This window comes from Ambystoma mexicanum, chromosome 7q, assembly GCF_040938575.1.
Source record: "Ambystoma mexicanum isolate Mex_15411 chromosome 7q, UKY_AmexF1_1, whole genome shotgun sequence".
In the NCBI taxonomy this organism is placed as follows: Eukaryota; Metazoa; Chordata; class Amphibia; order Caudata; family Ambystomatidae; genus Ambystoma; species Ambystoma mexicanum.
In genome coordinates, this window is record NC_090941.1 from 294,453,669 (window position 1) to 294,478,746 (window position 25,078).

Genomic DNA, 25,078 nt, shown 5'->3' on the forward strand with positions numbered 1-25,078 from the left:
ACACCATCCTGATTTAACTGATTCTTGCCTATAATTCTGTACCCTCTTTGATTTTTGGCTGCATCTATGCACCTACTTTGTGGAAGTACGCTATTGTGATTTCACTGCCCCTTGCCTATAAACACATTCCTTCTTGATTTATGCCTGCATTTAGGCACCCACTGGTACTTTGTGTAAGCACACAATCCTGAATTAATTGAATATTGCCTATAATAATCTTCCTTTCTTGATTTTTGCCTGTATCTATGCACCTACTTTTTGTAAGTACGCTATTGTGATCTCACTGCCCCCTGCCTATAATCATGTTCCTTCTTGATGTATGCCTGCACTCATGCTTAGTTACTCACCTGCTTTAGCACGCCACTCCTGCACCTGTTACAGTAAATGCACCAATTGCATTAACCTACACCACTTCCCTCTTTGCCATAGAGTGCACCTCTTCGCGCTAATCATACCGCTACCTTTTCCACTGTGCTTACATCCCTGGCACTGGAACAGGACTAGCCTACTATACGCTACTACGTCCGTCCAGCCTTACTTTCTCCTATAGCCACCAGAGGAACCTTGCTCGTTGTAGTATATAATGTATGCCAATGCTTATCAGCTAATTGTTCTCTGGACTACTTTGACCTCAACTCTTGATCCTATCGACTATACCAATACTCTGAATACTATGTCTATCAAAACCAGAGTCACCACACTAGGCGTGGAAAGTATGCCATGGGAGCTAACCTTCCTGAGCCCACCAATAACCAACATTTCATGTGACTTTACGTCAAGAAACCTTAGGCTTCTCTCAAGACTATCTAAGTTATTCGAACCACCTGCCAGCCTTCCAAGTACTATTGTCCATCAAAGTAAGCACCCTATTAATAAACAAGATGTCACATCCAAAAAGATGAATTAAACCAACTTAAGCACCACTCCCACACCAAACTCTAGAATGTCCGAACAGATTAAACCCTCAACCATAACTGATAATCTCAATAGCAAGGCCCTTCCTACACTACTGACAGTAACTCCTGCTCTCCTCCTCAAAGGAGCTCTCATTAATGCAAGGGCCTTAGTAGCCATCTGAGGCAAACAAAGCCAACCTCATCAATATATCCACTAAATACAAAACCGAAATATGGCACTCCAAAAAGGAAATCGACGATAACAGGATATCGCAAGCAAAATCAGGCACCAAGGAACTGTTTTCAATGCTAAAAGACATTGAGAACCCGATTGTGTTAAAGCTAAGACATGGTTTTTGGACATACAGAAGGCCCTCGCAGACAAAATTGCTACCCTCCAACTTAAAATTGCCAATAAAAGACTAAATAGAGCTACTACAACTCCACAAACATGCACGCCACTTACTCTACCTAAACTAGTACAACGCTTCAATTTCTCTAAAATGTCTATACTAGAGGTTGAAAAAATCATCCTCTCACTTAAACCCTCCAATTCTCATGGAGCCAAATGTCCTGCACAAATTATAAAAGACGCAGCTAGAGACTTAGCAACTTTAATTTCTAATCTTATCAACACATCATTTACTTCGGGCACTATCACTAGTAACCTCAAGGAATCCTGGGTCCTCCCACTTCTTAAGAAACAATCGCTTGACCCCCCTATCGCCACAAATTATAGGCCTATCACAACGGCGCCATTCCTCCTAAAGATATTAGACAGGGTGGCTTACCTACAAATTCAGAAATTCTTGGAGTAGAATCATCTTCTTGGCACCCGGCAATCAGGATTCAGGCCACAGCATGTGACGGAAACTGCATTTATTCACCTTAAAGCCCAGGTCGACGAGTTGAGAGACAAAGGTAAATCTGTCTTAATACTTCTTCTAGATCTCTCAGCAGCGTTTGACCTGGTGGAAAAGGTTCTATGTAACCATCTACACACAGCAGCAAACTTTTTACAACAAGCTATAGCCTAGATCCATTCATTCTTAAGCAGTAGGACAATGAGATTCACCTCTGCCACAGCAGCAGCTGACCGGTGGTCAGTCATAATTTCGAGAAAAAAAATGTCGACTGACAAAAATGTTGAAAAAAAAAATGTCGAAAAAAAAATCTCTAATTACGTTTTTTTAAATTATATATTTATTTTGGGGTCCAGGAGTAAAAAAAAGGGGGTAAAACAAAAAAAAAATCGACATTTTTTTTTCCATATTTTTTTTTCAAAATAATGACTTTCGACATTTTTGTTTTCGAAATTATCACTATAAACCCAGCTGACCCTATCCCCATCACCTGCTGTATTCCCCAGGGGTTCTGCGTGTCCCCTACCATGTATAATATACTTACCAAGACCCTTTTTGATGATCTGAATTGTCTCGGTGTCACCTATACTAACTATGCAGATGACACCCAGATTCTCATTCCACTTACAGGGGATTACAACAAAGATTTGGCCTTGGTGAATAAAATATAACTCATCATCCAGGCATGGATGGCACTCCATGATCTATGCCTGAATGATGACAAAACCGACCTCATTATTTTGGGGACCACGTCTAACATCAACAAACTTGGCCACAAATATACTTCCTTCGATATAGATGGCAACACAATCAAGGTTGCCAAGGAGGTAAAAACCTTAGGTTTTTACCTGGATTCCAGCCTGACATTGGCTAAACAGGTGAATGCAATGGCATCATCCACAGTTTACACATGTAAGTTGATCAGATCTGCCAAACCCTACCTCTCAACAAGTAGTTTCACCACACTGGCAAGAGCACTTGTGTTGTCAAAATTGGACTACTGTAATGCCTTATATCCTGGCACCAACAAATACATTACTAGGGAAATTCAAACGCTGCAAAACAATGCCTTGAGAGCAGCGCTAGGATTGGCCAAAAAAGAACATATTTTGGTGGCAAGGAGGGAGTCTAACTGGCTCTCCACTACTGATAAAATTAGGCTAAAAACAGTGTAATTAACATTTAAGTGCCTCAACAACGTGGCACCTTGCTACCTGACAGACAGAATCAATAGAAAAGCTACTCTCCGACCCACCAGAGTTGCCAATACTAACTGCCTGACAGTCCCCACTTTCAAAATGATGAAAATTGGCGGCAACAGCTTCCCTGTCAAAGTTGCCCAACTCTGGAACTCCTTCCCCCCCTTTCTAAGGGCGGACCAAACTTAAACAAATTTCAGACTAAACATTATCAAGTGACTCAAAGAAAATGATCTTTAACTCTAGCACATCCCCTCGGATCCTCACTGCCCTTTATCATATATAGCTAGCCCCTCTACAGATGTACTGTTTATAGCTACATTAGGACAGAAACACACAGGCACCTATGACCATATAAGTGGCTATCCTTATCTTGCAACATATGCACCGCTCACCATGCTGCTTGTCATTACTATCTAACTGTACCCTACTCATATTATCATATATAACCATGTACTTGGCTATCCACCTCTTGCATCATAGGCTCTGTTTACCTTTCTGCCCATCATTACTGCCTGTCGTTATTATCTAACTGTATTCTATGTTGTATTTTGTATTGCATTTTGTAACATTGTAAGCTGAACATATCCTTGTTCCCCGCGCCCTGATACCTCTGGGTCTGGAGCGCGTTATAAATAAAATAAACAAACAAACAAACAATAGTTGTTAAGGGTTGAGTTATAGTCCTTGGTTCACACTAGGATTTCATATGAACCCTCATTCATATCACATCTTCCAATGTCACTGAGAAACAACCTTTATTTGCAAATATATTTGCTGGCAAACATTAGCATACCATATCATAATGCTCCATCACGCTCCTAAAAGCACTGACATAAAATATAGAAAACCATACTTTGCGAACAATGCTTATAAACTTGACCAAATGAGAGACGTACACATAATTCAGTTATCTTACAAATACAATAATTCAAACTGTACGTAAAGTATATAAAAACACACTATCACTCACCTTCAGCTGCTCCAAATAATGAATAGATCTTCACCATAGCCAAACACAGAACGTGTGGACACTCTGAGTTCTCGAATCAGGCTGCCAAAAGTTCAAACAAATGTCACTTTCATAGCTTTCACAATTCAATAGCACAAAAAGAGGACTGTAGAAAGCAAACAAGTAAAATTACAAACACATTTCTATTACAAGATATATCAATCAATAAACCCCAACACAATCCTTCAAAGAATACTTTATACAATAGTCACATACTACATAAAATAAAACTTTTATTTTCTTTTTAATTTTTCCCAATAACATACCCGCGGCTATAACCCCTGTTACACAACAAAAAACCATCTATAGTTGCGGCTATGTGAACATTTTACACAAAAATGTTTCTAATACGCCCAAAAACACATATCACAAAAATGTCAAAATCAATTCACATTAGCCTTCAGGTGACAACTTCCAAATAGAAACACATGTACAAATCTGACCTAAAACATCCATATTGTAATATGATCACTGCACCAAAATACAACCAGCTGTAGTTGCAGATATAGCAGCGTAATAGCAATAGTCGCAACTGCACCTGCCAAAAATACATGACATGCCATTTGCCTGGACGTACCGACAGATAACCTGTGGTTGGCACCCATGGCTATCAAAAACCACAACATGCGATTGGTGCGTTCATACCTGCTGCTAAGGCATGACAGTAATAGTCTTGGCTGCATCCACTAAAAATACACTACGTGTCATTTTCCTGCTCGTACCCACAGCTATCAAAGACAGCAACATGCAATTGGTGCATTAATACCCGCAGCTAAGGTGCAACAGTTATAGTCTTGGCTATACCCACCAAAAATACACGACATGCCATTTGCCTGACCGTACCCATGGCTAACCTGTGGTTGGTACCCATGCCTAGCAAAGAGTCCAACATGCGATTGGTGCGTTCATATCCACGGCTTGGGCGTGACAGTTATAGCCTCGGCTGCACCTGCCAAAAATACATGATGTGCCTTTTGCCCCGTACCCATGGCTATCAACGACCCCAACATTTGATTGGTGGATTCATACCCGCAGCTAATAAATGACGTGCCATTTGCCTAGCAGTACCCGTGGCTGTAACCTGTCCCTTGATACCAGTTGCTGAAATATGCCAGACAGGGCACAACGTTTCATTTGATACTACCATAGCTATGTCTATTTTAAAAGAGGACAACAAATGTATTTTCCTTTTCCAATTATTTAAAAAGTTCTTTGGTGGCACTTAAAAGAGCTTTTTGGTACTTCTACCAACATATCTTCAAAATGTTCAATCAGAGAAATACTCTTCACCTCTATGGTGATTCAGAACATTTTGAAAAACGTGTCTGTGTTCTTTCTTTAGATGATTAATTAATTTTCTTTTTCCAAAGAGAAAAAACCTGTGCTCCCTGTCAAAAATATTTCTCCACAATCGCAGCATATACCTCACATTTCAAACACACTATCTAATAAAATATTATAAAACCAAAAAAACCTTGTAAACCAATGATTTGAGAACTCATTACCTAAGTCCTCAACATCACTATTAACCCCATTCTCAAAAAAAGAGATCCATCTCCTTCTGGAATTGGCTCCATGTTTCAAATATCTAATACAACAATAAACATACCCCCAAAACAGCACTGTTTCCTAAGGGTTCACCTCTCCCATTTACAATTTTATTGACATATATAAACATCACTCAAAAATACATTCTCTCAAATGCTCTATACAAGTCAACAACATCTGAGGTACTTGAAATCCTATTGGCAGCCACCCACCACACAAACAATGAACAACCAATCACAAAACAAACACAAACATCCTACCTTCTCTCCTCATTAATCTCCCTCCATTCCAAATTCGAACTCTGAACTGATAAGAAGCATTTTTCTGTACCACTAGAACAATGGAACAATACATGGAATGGCTGGAGGTGAATTGCAATACAAAAGAAGAGATTAGAAAAGACGCAAAAAAAATGCTTCAGATGAAAATACACCACAGTCAGGATTTTGAAAGTACATTATATATATTCATGTAAAATGTGACTAACAATTACATTTTAATAAACAAATATCAGTCACCAAACACATGTAATTTATCTACCTATTATCAAACTATCAAATGTGTATACAACAAACCCACATATTTTGAAAGTGTATTTCATCTTCAGTTGTTTAACACTATTTCTAATATTTTCAAACAGATGAAGAAGTGATTCAAGTCTCTAGAAGATTCACAAAGGAAGCACAACACCAAGGGCCACAAATCTGGTTATGGATTCCTTGATAGAATTAAAAGAAATAATGATGAATATACAAAAGTCATGCAAGCAATGAAAAAGGACATTGAACATTTAAAACTAATCATGGAGAGTAAAAATGCAGAAAATGTGGATACAGAACAAGAGATATGTATTATAACTAAAACTGAAAGAAAACCCACAACCAATTCCCCTCCCAAATAAACTTGTTTTCAACAAACTGTATTTGAATATATATTTACCCCTTTCATGTATGTAGGCCTAAATACATTATTATGGATTAAAATGTATTTAAAATGTTATACTAACTGTTTGCAAACATTACATTCAATGCATATTTAAAAATTGTTCCAAATTTAATTAAAAAAAAAAATATATATATCTTTAACCAAGGCCACCAAAATATCCAATCATGCTGCGTCATTAAAATAACACCTAGGACACGTCCCGGTCATTGGTGCGGTTACCCGCATCTCCACATGCCAATAACTCACTGGACTGATAGCCGCTGCTATACATTTATGTATAAAATAAAATATGATGTCCATCTATCTGAAAATAAGAAAACAGAATGAGTTCAATGACACACACACTTTAATATAAACACAATTTAATACACACATTTATATGACCCTCATATTTTATATGCAGTGCGTCACATGCACTATATAACAGATACAACATTACTGCATAGTACACTGTTGTTCTTTTTGCACATACTTATCATTGGGTCATTGGGAAAAAATTCCAACCTGGACTAAGAAAATACAAACAACAATATAAAAAAATATAAGAAAACGCCACTACAAAAAAAAAAACAGGGATATATAAACTAGATGAAAGAAAACAAAGAACATCATACTGGTAGCATGCAGAACAAACTATGAGAAGGTTAAGAAAACTTGGAGAACAAGCACAAATACGGTAGTATAAGTAACCTTGTAGTACAAGAAAATAGGGTAGGATAAATAAACTTGGAGAGCAAGTATCAAACAAATATAGTTTATCACACTACTTTTTTAACTTGTTCATTTTTTGCAGCATTATCTTTTTCACGTTGTTGTTTTTATTGTTTTATATTTTGCTCAATACTAAGACATTCCAACATGTCTGAACATGAGAGCACAAGCTCTAATGCCACGCATATCTGAATTATATTTTTTGTATATCTGCCAAAACCTTTCCATTTCATTTTCCTTCTGAGCCAAACACATAGATTTCCTTTGGACTGAGACCATAGAGCCTCTATGCATTCTATAACAGTTTTTTTATTGCATTTTCAATGTTTTATCTCGTAATAATCTAAGCTCACCATCTTGTATATTTGTTTTTGTCCAACAAAGATTCATTTTTAGCTCCTTTTTCTTAGCAGCTATAAACTGATGATATGCATTTCTGTGTGGATAGCTTTGGAAGGTAGTTTTGTGTTGGTATTTCACAATTTCATATACGGAATCTTGCACAATAGTGTAGAAATTCTCAATGTTACCAAAGATAAAGAGGGAGTTGTCAATCAATGCAGCTAGCAACATTTCCTTGATTCTAAAGAGCTTCTTTTCTGTCCATTTTATACGGTTTCCATTGTTGTTAATACAATAATCACCCTCCAGTTCATTACTTATGTTCTTAGGATCAATTGTCAAAGAAAATTCTACTATGACATGAAGTCATTTATAAACGCAAACCCAGAGAGTTCAGATGATATGAAATGAATTCAGGAGGATTGGAGACCATTTGTCCGGTATAGTACAGATCATTCCTATCACCATGAATTATTTGGTATAACTGACAGTCCCTGATTTGAAATAGCCAGATATTGCTATAACCAATAAAATTCTCTTCTTCTGGTCCAAATTGATTTCTAATATGCAATTGCAGGATTGCAACTAATGTATCTGGAAAACCTGGGCGCTGATAATTTATGTCTTCTATGACATAACAACAGCCCTTTGGGTCATCAGTTTCCAGTACTCTCGTAACAGTTTAATTTGGTTTATTACTGTCGCAGTATTACCATTTCCTGTAGGATTGTATAGAATTTTCCAAAGGATTTTATCTTGCATTCCCATCTGCGGGATTTCTACTATGGTGGGCAATACCTAATCAGATCTACTATCTGTAAAGTATTCAAAGGCCTTCAAATGGGGTGATACATCAGTGATAATGCCCGCATACGGCCTACTCGTTTTATTTTTTCGCGCAGGTACTTGATAGGATGTGTAACCATCTATGAAGAGACTTTTCCTCAACCAAGTTTTCTCAACCAAGACTTTTCCTCAACCAAGTTTCTTTTAGTAGAATAATATCAGCAGCAAGCAATACATGTGTACCTTAGGCATTAAACATAAAGGAGTGATAGCCCCTAGTGTTCCAAGACCTGATTTTAATTTTATTAATTGTGGGGGCTGAACATCAGTCCATTCGTCCCAGTTCTTGGCTTCTAATAAGTAGCTACCCTATCTCTCTGATGGGCCTTCTTTTATTTGTAGCGCAAATCATACTCTAGTGACTATGGGCCTCATTACGACCCTGCCGGTCCGGTACCAATGGTGCCTGTAGGCTTACCAGCACTGTTGTTACCAGACCAGCAGAGTACAAGTTTGCGGGCTGGATGCCCTCCCACCCTCCAGGTCTAACCTGGTGGGTGGAAACGGCACCCGCTTGCAGACTTTACCGGTAGCACCGATTCCATTATGAATGGTGCTGGTGCTACCGTCCTCCTCATTCCCACTGAGTCCTATGGCCTCGAATGGGAATGGCGAGTTACATTTTCTTGCGCCTGGTTTCACGGACCGCCAGGCTGTAATGCCCAGAGAATCCCTAAAGCCAGGCGCCAGAAAAAAGCACAACTCCGGAGGCAGCCTGCCATTTTTATCCATGGGCTCAAAGTTAGAGGGCTTATTAGTTATTATTTTTAGACCGGTATGTACCTATGCTGTTTTTTTTTAATTTGGGGTTTTCCATTATTTCAAATACCTCTGGGATTTCTTGACAAATCATATCCCTGGGAAAGCCTGAGGCCAAAGCATGAGATGCAGTCGAAATGTATGTATTACCATAAATACTGGTAGTAGTGAGGGGTGCACCATGTTTGGTCTTACAAATATGTTTCCTACCAGTAGGTGCAAGGATAGGTTTGCCAACATTCTTTAATGGTTTAATTCCCCACAAGGCATTTCTCTTAGATCCTCTATCATCATTTACCATTGGCTGACATATTTTATCAATAGTATGGTAAGTGGGTCTTGTTCACACTTTTTAGACCTGAATAATTATAGTTGGGCAAGCTACCCTCCCCTCAGCTGATTTTTGTGTTACAGTACCTTGTTGTTTGGAGGTTAAATGTATTACCTTTACTACCTGGGCACCATCCGTTTTTAAAGTCTGTTGATCATTATACATATTTTTAAACAATTCAAATAATGAATTTAATATAGTTAGAGGTTCTGACTCTGTTCTAGTATTTCCCATAAAGGAGGAATCAGGGGAAGAAAGGCTTTCATCGTTCTGTGGTGGAATGCGCATGCATTCATAGCAATTGCGGTTAAATCAGGGGATCTGGATAAATCAGCAGCTGTAGGACAGTTTGAGACAGAAGTTTGGTAGGAGTTTCCTGATGTTAGAGTGGTTGAGGCCTCCAAATTCTATTCGGCGCCTAGGCTCATCGATATGTCCATCACCAAACTATCAGGTAAAGCAGCCACATATTGAGTTGGAGTAGTCCCCGTGTCAGTGCAGAAAAACCAAACACCCCTTGAGGGTCTGGAAATGAATGATAATTGGTTGGCCGAAGACCAACCGCCTCATTTACAGTGTAAGAATATATATTCATTAGTCATTAGTTATTACGTAGCTATTAGGTCAACTAGAGTGAAGCCATTTTAAGATGACCAGAATCGCCATTTTGTTTTCTCTCTCTGCTCTCTCTAATGTTGCCACTTTGCCTCATGTAAAACTGCTTTGCTGTAGATATTATTTTGCTTCAATGGTCCAAGGCTAAGAAACATGTTGAAACATTACACTGGAGAGCCAGACAGAAATTCCTGATTCCCTCCCTCACATATCCTTGATGACAGGGAGCAAGGCATTTAATCAGTACACGAATGCCAGCAAGTCTCCTGAAAGAATAGCAATGTACGAAACTAGTATTTAAAGAGTTGAATTATGATCTTCTTTACGGCCCCCCTTTCTGAGCCCAGTGCGTCCCGGAGAGCAGACTGACCTCAAGAGCGAGAATCGAAACTTAGAGATAGTGAGGCCTGGTATGTGCCAGTCTCCTACGCGCAGCTTGCCCATGAAAAACAGAAATGCTATGTTCTCGCAAACAAAGAATGGTGTCTGTAAAACTGGAGATTGAAAACTGTTACTAAATATGGTGGTCTAAGGTGTCATATTTGCCACACTGGTCAATCATCGCCTCTAATTCAAAGGGAAATGATTTGGGGGCGGCATCAAATGTGTCATTACTGATTGTAAGATGCTCCGTTTGTATATGTAACTGATGTACATCTCGCACTCTCTTGCATCCCCCGAGGTCTGTTAGACACACGTCGCGGGGCGTGGGACCACTTGGCCATCTGGGACTTCTTTGTATTGCCATAAACCCTAGATTTTGGGAACAGAACCTCGTCTGGCATATCTATTTGTGTGTGGTGACTGTGCCTTGTTTCCACATCCAAGGGTCCCTCAGGGGCCCCTTCAAGATGGCGCCCGAATAGGGACCCTCCCCCACTTGTTCCATCGTGTACGTTGCAAAATAAGGAAGCCAGTAAGAACGGCGAGGACGGGAGCGATCGAGCAGGGATCAAGAGGTGTTTGGGGCGCCCCTGCGAAATCGATGAGAGACTCCTTTGAAGATCTGCAAACAGCTGATCCCTGATCGACATCCCTGGCCAGTGAACAAGGAGGGGGGGGTCCTGAAATGAAGCAGAGCCGAGATACGCAGACACAACGTCATTGATTGCGTCAGTATACGGACGAATTGTGTCTTGAAAAGACAACTTGATTGATCAGGTGAGTCGTGCCCCAATTCGTAAGTAATCCTGATAATAATAGTAATAGTAATCCAGAGTAAGTTTGATTAGCCAAGGGTAAGGTTAAAACATGCCTGGGGTATTGTCCACATTAGCGGGATTTTTCCGCTGCAGTGAACAATCTTTGGAAACTGGCCAGGAAGCACCTCCGGGAGGAACGCTGGCTTATGATATGTACATAAAGTATGGTATGGGAGCGATAATGTTTTGTGAAACTTGGCATAAGCAAACCAGAAATCAGGAAAATCTTCAGTGGCCGAGGGATGGGTGTTTTGAGATGGAACGTATAGATAACCTGGAAAAGGTGTTGATAAGTAAAAGAGCATGCCCTGGAGCACTTGATATCCTGGAGGGACTGGAGGAGGGAAGCAATGCTCCGATTTAGAAGTAGAGAGAAACATGCGCGCAGGCATAAGTCAAGGACGGAGAAAGTTGAGGAGAAGGAGGAGGAGGAGTGGAGTAATAGCTTGAGAAAGACAAGACGGCGCGATGAATTAAACATAGAAAAAATATATCCACAAAGAGAGCTACACTCATCGGACGAATGAATAAACAGAATCTTAACTGAAACAAAACAGGACCCGAGGAGTGTAACTAAAAAGACTACGGCAGTAGCTGCCGTTCAACCCCCTCCCATTGTTCAGCCCCTCCCAACACCAGCACATCCAGCCAGCCCTTTCGCAATTACCACAGCCCCAGCAGACGGATCCCACTCTCACTGCCCCCTCTGCACCTCCTAATCAAGAGGGTGCCACTGTCCCGACTGCCCCTCCCATGAGTGGAATTGAGCAGAATAAATGTACGAGAGTAACTCGCAGCACGATCAGTAAGGAGAGAAAGCGTGAGCTGCAAGAACAGGCAGACATGTATATAGACGATGATGATAAGGTATCCACGCTAGCGTCCCTATATGACTTCATAAGAAACAACGAAAGACAGGTATTGTTGGAATGCATGGGGGAATATATGTCAGGACAATGGAAAAAGTTAATTGGGAAGTTACCACCGCAACGATTGTTGGATTTGAATGCATTAGCCCGTTGTAGAGGGAGAGATGAAGAAATAGAAGAGCATGTGAAGCGACTGTTTGAAATGAAGAATTAATTGGATGAAGAGTATTCTGAAGTATTCGCCACACCGGGGAATAAGAGAAAGAATATTAAGAGGGGTAGAAAGCAGCGATTTATGTCACCAGCAGCGCAAATTAGTGCAGAGCTAAAAGTATGTATACGGGAGGCACAAAAATGGATTTCAGATCCCAGTATTCCCACAATGGAAATACATGGAATATTTGATGAATACACTTTAGCAATGAAAAGGAGAGCGTTACAAATGATGGTTGAATATTTGATAAACAAAGATATAAGTGAGGAGAAGGTGAGCACTCCTGAATTGTTGGCGGTATATAAGAGAGCGATGGAACGGGGAACAGGAGAGACAGCCTTATCCTTTGACTTGGGAATATTGTTGCATATGAGAGAGGGGGGACGAATAGTGAGTGTGGCTTTCCCCATGAGAGAAGTGCCCCCTTCCTTTGTACCGAAGGTAGAGACTCCCGCAGTAGGCAATGCGCTACCTGTGGTAATCCCAGTACATTACACAGCCCAATATGTGCACGTTCCCTTCTCTAGACAGGAAGTGAATAATATAAAACAGATAATCCCTGACATACGAAAATATCCATCGGGTTTTTATAAAGAAGTGGAGTCTTTATTGCAATCTTCAGTGTTCACGATGGGTGACATACATCTAATATTCCCCGTAATTTTGCCAGCGGATATATGGAAATGAATAAGAGAGGTAGATGATGAGACGGCTTATGGCACCACGTGGGCAAATTTAATACTGGAAGATAAAAATAAATCAGTGGGTGCACAGCCAGGGGCGAATATGTTAGCATTACCAGCACGAATAGTACAGAAATTAAAAGAATTGGTCCCAGAGAAAAGAATTCAATGGGACAAGATGTTGGCGTGTGTTCAAGGTAAAGACGAGTTGTCCACAGATTATTTCAACAGATTCGAAGAGATATTTACAGATTTCAGTGGACAGGATGTGAGTACGGAAGCAGGGAAAAGGCTATTTGTGGATAAATATGTGAGGGGATTAATACTTCCAATTAAAAATTTGATAATGACTTCAGAAAGTGCATGGCATGCAAAAACGCTAGGAGAAGCATTACATATGGCCCAATATTATGAGAACCGGGTAAATACCAAGAAGGAAAGAGAAGCAAAGGATAGAACAAACTTGAAAACACAGGTGTTACTCCAGCAGATAGCAGGACACCACAGGGGAAGGGGAAATGCACAGAGTAGGGGAAATTTGAATATGCATGGAGGGCCTTTGGGATTAAATCAATGTGCATACTGCAGAGAGGAAGGACACTGGCGGGCACAATGTCCGCATTTGGTAAATAGAGGCGGATATAGTCAGAGAAGGCCTCACAGAGGGCACATGGGAACAAATGGTCACAACAGAAATAATATGCAGCAGCATCAGAATGATCAAGGGAATGGTGCACAGAATCAAGTACAGGCTTCTAATCAAATTACGCAAAGTCAAATTCAGCAGGTTGTACAAACAGGAAATAGAGGGAGAGGGGGAACATTTTTGATAACCAGACAGGTGCATACTATAATAACAGTGGTGACTACACATCGGATGACGTGTTGTTACCCCAATAGGACATCCCAGGACAGGGGTCGGAATCAGTGTCAATTGCCGTGAATCAGAAAGGACCCTATGTAGAGATGAAAATTGGGAATGAAGAGCATAGATTCCTCGTAGATACGGGGGCACAAAAGTGCTCGATAGATCATCACTTGGTTCCAGACATACCTCTGTCAGGGCGACAGAATATCTCATTAGGGTTCGCAGGTACCCCAGTAATAAACCCTAAGTCCAAATCAGTGGCAGTGACAATAGGGCCTTTTACTGAACATTGTCCATTTCTTTTAACAGAGCATTGTGGGGAGAATCTTTTAGGATTGAATCTATTGAAAAAACTAAGCGCAGTTATCCATTGTACACCAATGGGGTATTGTTGACTATTTCTCCCCAGAGTATGCCGACTTCTGAATTTATGGCAGAACCCTTATTGAGTACAGTGCCAACTTTCATTTGGGCCGTGAATGACAATGATGTGGGATGTTTGAAAATAGATCCAGTAAAAATTACTTTGAAAGAAGGAATAACGCTACCGCGTATTCCACAGTATAAAATTTCAGCAGAAGGAGAAAAAGGATTGAAAAGTATTGTTTCTGATTTGGTGAAATTGGGAGTGATTGAAGAGATTACAGGTAGTGTATGCAACAGCCCCATTCTTCCCGTGTACAAGAAAGGGGGTACCGAGGTACCGTACCGTTTCATAATTGATCTCCGTGCACTGAACAAAGTGGTAGATCCCCAATTCCCGTTAGTGCCAGATGTCACTATGATTTTGACAATGATCCCTGCTTTGGCAGAATACTTTAGTGTTATTGATTTGAAAAACGCTTTCTTCAGCATTCCAGTACACAAAGAAAGCAGGTATTTATTTGCCTTCACTTAAGGAGGACGATCATTCACATTCACACGCATTCCACAAGGCTATACTGAAAGTCCGAGCATATACAGTAGAGCGTTGAAAGAGCAGTTGGACATGTTAGAATTGCCAGCAGACTGTGCATTGTTACAATACATTGACGATTTAGTAATCGCTGCTGATACGGAGGAGATATGTAAAAAAGGTACTGTTCTATTATTGACTCATCTAGCCACACATGGCCATAAAGCAAGCCTAAAGAAATTCCCGTACTGTCAGTAACAAGTAGCTTATTTGGGTTACATACTCTCAAAGGAAGGAAGAAGATTAACAGCAGAGAGAATAAAGAGTATTTCTGGTATGCCTATTCCAACAACACAGAAAGGTGTGAGAGCGATAATAGGGATGGCTTCTTATTGCCGTCAATGGGTTATGAACTTCGCTTTGATTGTGAAACCAATGGTGGAATCAACAAAAAAGGATGCTGTGATGCCTTTGCAGTGGAATGAAGAATGCTAGAAAGCATTTGATTAGCTAAAAACCATTTTGAGTTCTGCTCCAGTTTTTTTGGGCACACCAAATTATGTAAAGGTTTTTAGGCTATTTGTGCATGAAAACGAAGGATGCGCGTTGTCTGTCTTACCACAGGAACAAGGTGGAAGAAATAGGCCGTGCGGCTATTTTTCTTCTGCGCTAGACCCTGTAGCGCACGCACTACCCCGATGTTTGCGAGCTGTTGCAGCTGTCGCATTTGCAGACAAGATTGCGAAACAGACTGCTACTGATTTGAGTACAGAAATGTTGAGAGTACAATTGGAGGAAGTGCCCTGCATGATAGAAAATGGAATTGTGACTGTTAAAGAAATGCAGGCGGAAGCTACCGCCGACGAAATACAGGGATGGGCCAAGGGGTCTGCAGAACTGGATTTGGAGGGTTGCTGGGTGGCCAAAAAAAATGGGAATTGGATGTTGCCAAATGCATATGCAAACGCAATGGTTAAAATGGCTCACAGTCCCACGCAAATCTATGCGAAGAAAATAGTCCAACATTTAGCCACGGTCTGGGAAAATCCACTCATAAAAAAGAATGCCGAGAGGCTGGTGAAAAACTGCATCACGTGCCTACAGCACAATGTGGGAAAAGGAACAGTGACTCCAACAGGAAGTTTTGGATATCCCTCTATGCCATTCAAAGTGATTCACTTTGACTTCACAGAGATGGAGAGATGCCAAAATCTGAAATACGTTCTGGTGATCATATTTGCTTTCAGCAAATGGGTAGAAGCATATCCCTTGAAAGATTGCACAGCCATGAGCACGGCGAAGTTAATGCTAAAAGAGTATTTCGCTCGCTTTGGTCTGCCTCGTGTCATATGGTCGGACAATGGTCCGCACTTTGTAGGTGCAGTGATAATGCAGATTTGTGCAGGATTACAGATCGATAAACGATTCCATAGTTCAAGACATCCGAGTTCGCCGGTCTTGTTGAACGGCATAACAGAATTTTGAAATCCAAAATCAGCAAGATCTGTGCAGGTAGCAAATTAAACTGGGTAGCTGCATTACCAATAGCATTACTGTGCATGTGAACGTCAGAGCAGGCCAGAACTGGGCTCTCCCAATATGAGATCATAATGGAGAGACTGGTGAATGTGTGGTGCGCACCTCAGCCTAAAAGAATGAGAGAGGTAGAATACCCTGTACTCAGCATTTGCTGTCATTTGTTAGTAAAAAAACTGCATTTGATTCATCAGCAGGTGCAGAAGGCATTACCGGTGCGGTATACTGGACCAGGACAATGATTAGAGCCCGGAGCCCGGGTGCTCATCAGAAATTATGAGCGGAAAACATTGCTAGCACCCAGGTGGCATGGCCCCACCAGATACTTTTAACCACGCAGACACCATTACGCGTGGATGGACGCAAGGCGTAGATTCATGCCACGGACGCCAAGAAAGTCCCATCGCCATTCGACACGTCAACTGATCAGGACAAAGACCAGAAAGAGATAGCAGTGGTTCCAGAAACGAAAAATGCCATTGCCAGTCCCTTGCCACAGAAACTACCTGATCCTGAAACAAAGCCTGATGAGATTGCCATAAAAACGGAAGAGCAAAGAGTGCCTCAACGTTGTCCAGCAGATTCTGCATCTCTGCTGGCCCACATCCTGGGCCTGGGCAACCATCATCATCTGCCATTGTGCCCCAGGCTGACACCAAGCTTGAGACCGGAAGTGCACCCGCACTATTTGTTGATCACACGGTACCAGGAGCAAATCGGTACAACCTGTGGAGCAGAAAGAAGGAGTGATCACATTTTTTTTCTCTTGGTGAATTTCTTGCCTCTGTTTCCTATTTTCGGATTAAGTGGGAACCATAGGCCTAGAGGAGGGTGGCGTAAGAGTTGTGCAAGTTAGACAGCTCACGGAACGCAACTCCTTGGTGCTAAATCCATGTCTCAGGAACCCGAGTGAACAAGCGGGGCGCACTTGGTACAAAGGCAACTGCTCTGAAATTCTAGAGCAATGTGCAAAATGCACGGAGGCCTTGCCAGATGAATAGGCAATCCAGGCAGACAGAAAACTGGCATAAAAGATTGTAGACATTGATTGAACTTTTTCAACATCCTGGTATTTAGCTGCTACTCTTCATTATTTATTCATTCATTAATTATTTAATACATCATTTATTATTTTAGAACTCACCCGTGATTTAGCCGTTCAAACACACTTTTCATTTTATTCATTATCACATTTTTTTCTCTTTTTCCATTCTATTTCATTTTATTTTTTGCTTAAACTTCCTTCCCCACTCGTTGTTGGGTTGAATGGATATTATGACCCAGATGGACTTCTCTTATCTTACTCTATAAGAATTCTTTGAAAACAAAGCAATATTTTGACTATGATGTTTTATGGTTAATTAAAATTAAAATTAAAGTAATACATTTGATAACTTGCGGTTTAGATCCAATTTGCTTGCGATCTTCTTCCGGTGTGGCCGAATTGGTATTTCCTGGACTCACTAACAGGATTGCGGAATCAGCCCCCTAAAGGGTTGAGATCAGGGTAATTACCTTTTCTCCCCAATTATATATAGCGTCACATGACATGTTTAAACCGATTGATATGGGAGAGGTCCCATTTGCTGCACTCACAGATCACTGATTTTTTAACTAGTGTTGAATTTGCTATTGATTATGTGTTTTTCTTTTTCTTCTTTTTCCCTGACACCTTATTTTTAGGTATGTTTTTCTTAAACATGTTTAAATTTATATGTGATAGTTTTTAAACTGAATCTAAATTTGAATACGTTCAGAAAGACACAGATGAATGACCAAGAACCTATGAAGTTTACGGGAATGCTATGTCCTGACGAAGATGGATACCACCTGCATTTTATTGTTAGATGTGTTATTTCCATTGAAACTACTAATTTTGAACAGTGCCATGTTTTCTACATTACTTGTTTCTTTTCCACATGACACTTTAGTAGTCGACGCACAGCATCTCATAGTTAGATTTTAGTGTGTGTGCTCTACTGTTTTCCTTTGAATTAATATGAATTCTTTTCTAGTTTATTGTCTGCTTCTAAATTGACTATTGGAATTATTAATATCAATACTATTTTAGGTGTTTCCTTCATCATTAATATTGTTCAGGTTATGCCATTGATATACAATTTGTTTGCTATATATTTAGTTTGGTCAGGGCAACTGGGGGTTTCCTCATTAGAGTGATCCCCTTCACTCGCTTGAGGCACCCCTTACGGCATGCCCAGATTAACTTTTAGGATTAATGTGATTCATCCTTTTGTGATTTCCTGTAGGAGCCAATATTTGAAACTAGCACTTTAACACAGTATGCACTCTTTTATAGTTGTGTGATACATATTTTTGTATGTTGTATCAGCACTTTAGATGATTTAATATTTTTTTTTAAAAGATTTAAAATTGAAATAAATAAATATAGTATTTTAAACTATTGCTTGTTTCATGTATGGTGATCTGAACTGCAGCTAAGGGGACTTTCTCCCTTTCTTCACGGTTGGATGTTGTCCTTTGAGTGAACCTTTTCTTTCCTTTTCTGCCGGCTTGACCCCTGTTTACTATTGTTTGTTGCTTCCCTTCAGCCTGCAAAGTAGGGGAAACCCATCCATTGTTCTGTTGTTGGGTTGATTGTAGAGGACATAGCAAAATCAGTCATACCATTTTGGGGCCAGGCGATAAACACTTATAACATAAGACGACTGTCTAGGATATTAGAAGAAACAATAAATGGAACCACTGATATATTATATAATATGACTCTTGAAGAAAAAGGAATTAGATTAATGTCACTACAAAATAGAATGGCCCTTGATATAATCTTAGTTGATCGCGGCGGTGTTTGCAAAATCGTGGTATCAGCGTGTTGGGTATTTGTAAGTGACTCCTCCCCCACGGTCTTTGAGGCGATAAGAAAATTGCATGTGTTAAGTTCTGATCTTCACCCCCCTGAAGGCGGTTGGGAATTGAACATAAGCTCCTGGTTCTGGGAAGTGTTGCGATCCTGGGGATGGAAACTATTTGCAATCCTAGTAGCAATCCTAGGAATATTTGTGACATGTTGTTGTTGCATACATTGTCTCCCCATAATATGTACTGAAATTAGCGAAGAGTGTGTACAAATGATGAAACGAAAAAACATTACTAAACCAAGCACTCGCCATAGTAACAAATCTGAAAACATTAAAGAATTCATTGCAATTGATATTGATAATAATAACGAGGAGACAACAAGTGTACATAAGTCCGAATTTGAATCAGATTCTGAATCTAATCCAAATACTTGGTCGGAGGAGGATGCAATGTATGGATGAGACATTTGGCTTACGGCCAAGAGGAGGGTTTGTCAGTCCAGAAAAACCAAACACCCTTTGAGGGTCCGGAAATGAATGATAATTGGTTGGCCAAAGACCAGCCGCCTCATTTACAGTGTAAGAATATATATTCATTAGTCATTAGTTATTACGTAGCTATTAGTTCAACTAGAGTGAAGCCATTTTAAGATGACCAGAATTGCCATTTTGTTTTCTCTCTCTGCTCTCTCTAACGTTGCCACTTTGCCTCATGTAAAACTGCTTTGCAGTAGATATTATTTCGCTTCAATGGTCCAAGGCTAAGAAACATGTTGAAACATTACACTGGAGAGCCAGACAGAAATGCCCGATTCCCTCCCTCACATATCCTTGAAGACAGGGAGCAAGGCATTTAATCAGTACACGAATGCCAGCGAGTCTCCTGAAAGAATAGCAATGTACGAAACTAACATTTAGAGAGTTGAATTATGATCTTCTTTACGGCCCCCCTTTCTGAGCCCAGTGAGGCCCCGGAGAGCGGGCTGACCTCAAGAGCGAGAATCGAAACTTAGAGATAGTGAGGCCTGGTATGTGCCAGTCTCCTATGTGCAGCTTGCCCATGAAAAACAGAAACGCTGTGTTCTCGCAAACCAAGAATGGTGTCTGTAAAACTGGAGATTCCAAACTGTTACTAAATATGGTGGTCTAAGGTGTCATGTTTGTCACACTGGTCAATCGTCGCCTCTAATTCAAAGGGAAATGAATTGGGGACAGCATCAAATGTGTCATTACTGATTGTAAGATGCTCCGTTTGTATATATGTAACTGATGTACGTCTCGCACTCTCTTGCGTCCCCCAAGGTCTGCTAGACACACGTCGCGGGGTGTGGGACCACTTGGCCAACTGGGACTTCTTTGTATTGCAATAAACCCTAGATTTTGGGAACAGAACTTTGTGTCTAGCGTATCTATTCGTGTGTGGTGACTGTGCCTTGTTTCCACATCCGAGGGTCCCTCAGGGGCCCCTTCACCTGGGGTAGCAATACTCACAGGGGGGAGCAAAATAAGCTTGAAGTTTTATTCTTAGGTTTTAAAAAGGGAGGTAGTTTTCCTCTCTCACTTTCATCAATGCTGTTCAGTTCACAGATGGAATTAGTGGTGACAGCCATGGTGGATTTTCCATGTTGTACTAGTCTCTTTGTTGCTTGTTTATTTAAATGATTGGCAGCATTTATTGTGCCAGTACATACTGCACAGTCAGAGGAGTGTAAAGGTTAATTTCTGGTGATTGCTGGCATTTCCGGGCTGGCATTTGTTTTCAACAATGCATTCCCACTTAGAACTTTCAAGGCACATATGCTGTAGAGAGAATAATTTATTAAGGCTCAAAGGTCAAAGGACCAGCAGTCACCTCAAACAACACCCCAAACAACACAGTGTGCTTCTACTATGGAAGCATATTTATAAAGTGCTAGATCACTTCTTCCGAGGCTCAAAGGTCGATAGACCTGTGTCACCTCCAAGCACTGAAATGCACTACTCTTTAAAGAGGATGTTTAAAATAACACCAGTTGTCAGTAGTCAGAAGTCTTAGAATTGAACCAACCTTCTGTGATTAGTTGGCTTTTTCCACCAGGTTCCACCAGTGACAACAGTATCCACTTTCACCCACTTCCATCTGCGCCGCGCTCCATGCTGGACTGGAGGATATATGGTAGACAGCAGGCTCAGTTTTAGCAGGCTCCTCATCACAGTATAGACATGGCAAAAGACTCTCCACAGTAACCACTTTCACCCACTTCTGTTCACGCCACACTCTGCGACCGGACTGGAGGATATATGGTAGACAGCAGGTTCAGTTTCAGCAGGCTCCTCCACACAGTATAGACACTGGCAAAAGATTCTTCCCAGTAATCACTTTCACCCACTTCCGTCCGCTTATAGCTCTTCGATGCCCAATGGTGTGTGCTGACATCCTTCCAGCCTTTCAGTGCGGGGGCACATTTGATAAGGTTGTCTAAGTGTCTGTCATCTCTCACACACTCAATGCAGAATTGGGACAATACCTGGGGTCCCACATAGAGCTCTTCTCTATGATGGAGGTGAAGGGGTTGTAGCTAAGGATGAGGTGGCTACCTGCTCCTCTACAAGTGCGTAGTTACTTCCTAACTAAACCTTTCATAAGTGCAGCCAGTACTATCCATTTCAGGTATTGTTTTGTCTATCAATGAATTACCCCTTCTCCCTTCATAAACTACTTCCCTTCTTACTTCTGACAAATGTTTAGTGGGGCAATTCTGTTCATAAGCATGACTGGTCCCATTATGAACAAAAGATGCTTAACTACTTTGACCAAGGCTCATGGTTCTCACTTACCCACTTTCTTTCATATCTGTTATCTGTAGAGGGGTTTCTGATTCTAACCACCTGAGCTCCTTGCACCTGCTTCCCTTGATCAGTTTGTACTTCTGAGTCAGGCCTAAGTATACCAAACCCAATTCTCCCTGTTAGTCTTTCCATATTGTTCTGGTGTACCATTACCTCTAAGGGTGATACCGCCCACACCCTCTCCCAAAGCATTCTCTCCACCCATCTGCTCATATTGTGTACATATTGACTTTGTTAGGTACATTTGAGTGCGTATTGGCTTAGTTGGTAATATATGCTGATCAGTTCACCCCTAGACCTTTCGGCCAACCATTAAAAGAGGAGACCTTTCATTTAAATCTTGTTCATACTGTGTCACCACTGATGTTATTTTTACCATCTACACAAACCATCAGTTCTTTCTAATGTTTGAGGCACAGACTCATCCTCAAATAAATTGTCTATGACTACCACAGGCATTTTATTCACAGAGGGACCCATGACCTCCCCTTTAGAATTCCTTTTCTGTAACAAGGACTCTGGAATGGTCAAGTTCCGTAAGAATTTTCGTGACGAGCACTTAATGCAACTTTTTTTTGTATTCTTAGACTTCTTTTCTTGTGCCTCAATATTCTTACATTTCTACAACACTTTCTTGTAAAGTGGTAACCGTATTGATTCAATTGGCTTATCCCCTAGGGCAGCCTGGTTCCCCCTAAACAGTCCAAACCAATAGCATCTGAACGAGAGAGAGAGAGAGAAAGAAAGAAAGAAAGAAAGAAAGAAAGAAAGAAAGAAAGAAAGAAAGAAAGAAAGAAAGAAAGAAAGAAAGAAAGAAAGAAAGAAAGAAAGAAAGAAAGAAGGAAAGAAACAAAGAAAGAAAGAATGAAGAAAGAATGTGGCGCTAGCAGGTGAGCTTTGGCCTGCCACTTGGATGGGCCACCACACCCGTATGGCCCTGGACACGCTTGTGAGATAATCGGGGTATGAGTACTGTTACCCCTTGTTTTTGAGATAACTGATGCACCACTGAACTCTCTGGAGGTGCCCTATGAACGTCAGAGAGGAGGACCCAGTAGCATAATTCTTTCACTTTAACACCACCTCGTATGGTGCTTGGAACCCAGGATTGTTCCACCTGTGCACAAAATTGCAAAAATAGATTTGGTCCCCAGGCAGTAGTGGTCGAGGAGTTATATGCTCAGAATCTGTCCTCATCGTCTGTGAAGCATCAGGCATCTCTGTTGTCACAATCCTGGCAGGTGCAATCTGTCGGCAGACATATTTAGGGCCTGATTCATGGAAGTGTTTTATAATGGTGGAATCCCATAGGAAAACGTTCCATGAATCAGGCCCCTAATGGCCTGATTTTGTGTTGTTAAATATTCCCTGATTCCTCTCCTAACACCACTGCAGCCCTGTGTGCATCAGAAGCCCTTCTTGCAGGGGATATGGGTGAATGCATATGCCGGCCAAGGACCACCTCATCAGGTGACAGATGATGATCTTTACTTGGCTGTGTGTGTAAACTGAAAAGGGCCAGGGGCAAACAGTGCACCCCGTTTTTGATGTTTGATGCCAAGAGGTGCTATAACATGTTGGAATAATGCACTAAAGAAATGTGTGCTATTGTGTGACCTTAAAACCTCGCACACACCCCAGTGCACGGAAACATCTCGCACTAGAAATATTGTAGCACACGTGGTATACAGGTGCGCACATGGCCCAGCTTCCACACACCTTGAGAAAGGACAGACCACCACAATGAGGTATCTGGATCCATTAGAGTGCTCACCCATATCAGCGTAGTCTATGAGTAATTCACGGAATGGCCCAGTAGGGCAGGGCAAGGTGCCCCTTAATGTTTGTAGTGTCATCCTTGTACTAAACCTTTGACATGTTGTGCAATGTATGATCATTTCTGTATTGCTTTCATGGATGTTTGAGGTAAACCAGTCCTCCTGTATGTCTGCTGTTATGTGTTGTTTCAAACTGTGAGATGGGTAGTGTAATTGTTCAAATGCTACTGCTATCAGCTCCTGGGGCATTACTGTCTTCCCAGAGCTTTACTGCCTCCATAACAGATGTGTCAGAGATTGCTTACACCCTCTCCGTAACCACAACTCCTTCTCCCTTGCGGGTTGAGCAGTTACAACATACTCAGTGGGCATTTTATTTGGCAGATACGCTGCCATTTTCACTGCCGTGTTAGCGGCTGCATTCTCCCTCTATATTTCATTTGTCCAGTGAGTATGGCCAGCACACTTGATGACCACCACAACAGCTCGCTGCAAGATGTCCTTATCAGCATGTCTAGCAGCACATCATGCTGCACTGGGGATCCATCTGCCCTCTACGCATGTCAAGATATTTTCCTGATAGTGCAAAGTTTCCTTCCATGATACATGATTTAGTTGCACCAGAGTCCACCATGAATATGAATTGCTTAGTTCCTATCTCCAACCCCACCAACGGTTCCTCTTCAGGTTGGAGAGTCACTGACAAGACCTAACATGCAAGTACTCTCTGTGGGCTGTCCTAATTTGGATACATGCTCGTTCCAGAGAATGAGAAGGAGCTACCTCCTACTACTTCTGCTACCCCAAAGGGAGCGTTAGTCTCACCTGACACCCTATTTACTGGGGCAACACTGCCCTGCTGCTGCTGTGGTGGGTGCTGCACATGTGTATCCGGTGCATGGGGCTGCTGATTATAGGTTTGGTATTACCCTTGTGGGTACTACTGATTCTTATACCTTAGGCCCTGCTGCTGGTACTCTAGTTCTTGGGATCCTTGGCCCAGTTGCTGTGGCCCATAATTATACCCTAGTGCAGACCTGCTCCTGCATTCCCTTGCAAAATGCCCCCACCTTAAACAATTCCAACATTGAGATTGTCCAAACACACCTCCCCTGGGTCCAAACCTTCCTCCTCTTACTCCTCAAAATCCCCCTCTTCCTCGCTGCGGCCCTCCCTTGCTGCCACTGTGGGTTGGGGTACTATTGTCCCCCACCCACTGTACTCTCTGTTCCTTCTATGTGTACTGACATTGGCACAGGAACCTGAACTGCTACCTTTACCTGCAGTAATTACACAGGTC

The 25,078-nt window shown here is 41.3% G+C and overlaps 1 long non-coding RNA gene across 1 annotated transcript in view; it reads right to left on the reverse strand.

Moving 5' to 3' along the window:
* Positions 1-25,078, reverse strand: part of LOC138528407 (uncharacterized) — a 285,421-nt gene that overhangs the window by 126,453 nt on the left and 133,890 nt on the right. The window contains exons 2-3 of the long non-coding RNA XR_011284135.1: positions 5,779-5,879; positions 3,932-4,012 (exon numbers count right to left, since the gene is read on the reverse strand). This is a non-coding gene — a long non-coding RNA (uncharacterized lncRNA). The remainder of the gene's footprint in view (positions 1-3,931; positions 4,013-5,778; positions 5,880-25,078) is intronic.